Consider the following 3,926-nt stretch of genomic DNA (forward strand, 5'->3'; position numbering starts at 1 on the left):
TTCACTTGGTTTTCTCTCTCTCTCTCTCTCTCTCTCTCTCTCTCTCTCTCTCTCTCTCTCTCTCTCTCTCTCTCGGTCTCCCCCTCTTTTTCATGCGCTAATGTTTGCTATGCTTGTTAACTCTAAGTAAACTGCCACTGTGTGATTCTTTGCTACTAAAATAATTTTCTTATCATCATCGTCGTCGTTATCAACATCATCATCATCGTTATCAGGAGTCTAGCACGATCGATTATTATTTTTAATCTTTTTTTTTATTGTCTATATTTTTCATTTCATGACAACGTGTTAATGACTCTGATTGTTTGGTGATGGCTTTGATGACGATGATGAAGAAGAAGAAGATGAGGATGATGATGTAACAATGATGATGATGGTGATGATGATGGTGATAATGATGATGATGATGATGATGGCAAAAACAAAGATAGTAATTAGTGCAAAGATAATTAACGCGGCTTCAAGTATTTAATTGTTATCATTTAGATATTAATAATGCATGTGTCTTAATTTCTCTTTTCTTTCTCACTTTCTTTCTTTTTCTCACTTTCTTTCTCTTTCTCTCTTTCTCACTATATATATATATATATATATATATATATATACATTTGTATGAATATTTTTATATTGAATTGCTATTTTTAAACGTTGATTGTTGGATGGTTAGCTAGATGAATGTTGATCGCATGCGTGTGTGCTTGTGTGTGTGTGAGTGTCTGCTGTATGTGTGTGTGTGTGTGTGTGTATGTATATATGACTCTGTGCGTGTGTGTGTTTGTGCCGGCATGTGTGCGCGCGTGCGTGTGTGCTTCTAACTAAGCTGGATGACTCAGATATAAAATGTAAACAAATTGTTAGATTGGGAGGATTGTATTGGGAGTTGAAAATTGAAGTTTGTTGTGTATGTGTGTGTGATGCGTATGCGTATGGATGAGATAATGTTGTCGCTGGGATGGGATCAATACGTTGGGATAAAATAATGATATCGTAATTATAAAATGAGGATTTTTTTGCAAAGTTTCGGTTTCTGACTGAAAGCCTAAAAGTTTCGTTTTTATTTCAAATTTCTCGTTTTCACTGATATTAATCTACCATCATATAATTATCAATATTTTCATCATAATCATCATCACCCATCATCTTCGTCATCACCGATGTTTCATATTTAAGTTGAAGCATTGAATAACATTACATTACATTACTACTACTACACATCACATAATATATATATATATATATATATATATATATATATATATATATATATATATATAGAGAGAGAGAGAGAGAGAGAGAGAGAGAGAGAGAGAAAGATTTCGTTGGTCCTAGTAGTAGTGGTTCAACCAAGTGCAGAATTTCAATATTTATTTGTTCATTCGTTTATTTTGTTTTTCTCTCAGTCCATCCGTGTTCATCTGTCGGTTTTTTCCTGAATATATTAGTGTATATGTGTGTATGTGTGTGTGTACGTTTGTTTTTGTTTTTTCATTCATTCATTCATTTATTCATTCATTCATTCATTCGTTCATTTCTTCCTTTTTCAATTTTACATTTGTCTTTTCAAGCAACAACTCCTTCAGACCAATTACTCGTTTATTCATTCATTTATTTTTCCATCTATTTATTCATGTATTCATTCATTAACTCATTATTTCTAAAATTATTTGTTTACACGCTAATTCATTCATTCGTTCATTCATTCATTCAACACATCCTGTTTTTGAGCCTCGCAAAATAAGCACAACATGCAGATGCAGATAAATGTTCATTCGCTCATTCCTTCATTCATTTTTTTTTCATCCATCAATTCATTCATTCATTTGTCCATTCATTCATTTGTCCATTCATTCGTTTGTTTATTCATTCATTTGTTCGTTCGTCTTATTAAAATACATATTCCATAAAAGCAATTAAACTCCAGCCATCAATCCAGACTGTAATACAGTTTTAACAACAACAACAACAATTTATTTATTGTTTATTTCATAATAATAATAATATGATTATTATTACTTCATCAATTAAAATTAATTATTTTGCAATCTTAAAGGCTTGACGTATGGCTGTAATTTGCGAAGGCAATTGTCATCCAGCGACGATCCCAACAAACTAGAGATCATCATCTAAATAATCATCATCATCATCTTCATCGCCATCATCATCGCCATCATTTTTTCTATCGTCATCTTCATCATCATCCTCATCATCATAAAGAAAAAAAGATAATCATCATTCTTAATTACAACAGCTTCATCATCGTCGTCGTCCTCGTCATCGGTAAAATCATTCGTACATCATCATCTGTATTAGCAACGATATAAGCAAGTTTTTTGCCAACAATAACAACAATAATAACAACAATAACATTAATGGAAATAAAATAACAATAGAAACAAAACTGCGTAATAATAATAATAATAATAAAAATAATAATAACAACAACAACAATAATAATAACCCAAAGCTTTGTCTAATAATTAGCATCGTTATCGACACCTTCTTGTCATCATCAATCATCATCTCACTCCTCTAATTCATCTTCGTCACTGCCGATATAATTTTCGTTACCATCATCATCAACAACGACACATCATTCTCATCATCATCCTCATCATCATCCTCATCTTCATCTATGTGTCGGCGAATTAGCTCAGTCGGTAGAGGTGCCATGTTAAGCGATGACCTAGTTCGAATGCTGTCTGCCCGAAACCCAACGACCATCGCAAGCCACGCGTGTATGACGCGGTGCCTGCAAGTGCATGCGTAATGTGTGTGTTTGTGTGTGTGTGTGTGTGTGAGATAAAAGTTTCAATGTAGCAGTGTAGCAATGATATGTGAGTAGTTTTGTCTGCGTCTGTTAGAAAACAAAGAAAAATCACAGTATCATCATCGTTATCGTCATTATCACATAATTTTAGGTATGACATTTAATCATGGTTTTTAGCCAATAGAAACAGTAGAAATAGTGACGTAATAACGTTAAAAATATACAAATCACTTTCGCCATCGTCACGAGCATCATCACTTATCATCATCATCATCAAACTATTATCATCATCACCAACATCAACATCAGTAGTTTCATTGATTTGTTTTTTTTCTCTATCATTCGAGCAGTCATTTTGTGGAATGCATGCATTTCTTGTCTGCGTGTTGTTGGTATTTTTGAGTGTGTGTGTGTGTTAGTATGTCTGTGTGTATGTTTGTTTGTTTGTATGTTTGTGTGTATGTTTGTGTGTATATATGTATGTATATATGTTTGTGTGTGTGTGTGTATGTATGTATGTATGATTTGCGTATATAGGTGTGTATGTGCTTGTGGTTTTGTATGTGTGAGATTTTTTGTGTGCTTGTGCGTGAGCTCTTGTGTTTGTTCAATTTATTTGTTTTACAACTTAATCTCTTCATTCACTCATTCATCCAGTCAGACATTTCTCAGTAATATTTGTTCGATCGTTCTCTCGGTGTTTTTGTTATTTATTGTTCTTTCTTCCTCTCTTCTCTCTCTTTTCTCTCTCTCTCTCTCTCTCTTTCTTTTCTCTCTCTCTCTTTCTCTCTTTCTTTTTCTTTTTCTCTTTCTTTTTCTCTTTCTTTTTTTTTCTCTCTGTCCTCTCTCCCTTAATTTCACTTCTTTTTTATGTTTGCTTATAACTTGTTTGAGATCACCCGTAAGACCATTTGATACACTCCTACGGTTATAGTGAGGTCGGTTAGTGAAAAATTATTTCACTTCCGGACCCCAGCAAGCCGTTTTGGATATTGATAGATAACATGATTTGCTACTGAAAAATAACGGGACACAAACATTTTGTTCAAAAAAAAATTTTTTTTCACTATTTAAAAAATTAATTAGATTTTATTAAAAATTTTAATTGAACAATAATTTTACACAACATTTAACTTCTTTATAAACATAAAAAATTGGA

This window comes from Helobdella robusta (genome assembly GCF_000326865.2).
Source record: "Helobdella robusta unplaced genomic scaffold HELROscaffold_16, whole genome shotgun sequence".
NCBI classification, from domain to species: Eukaryota; Metazoa; Annelida; class Clitellata; order Rhynchobdellida; family Glossiphoniidae; genus Helobdella; species Helobdella robusta.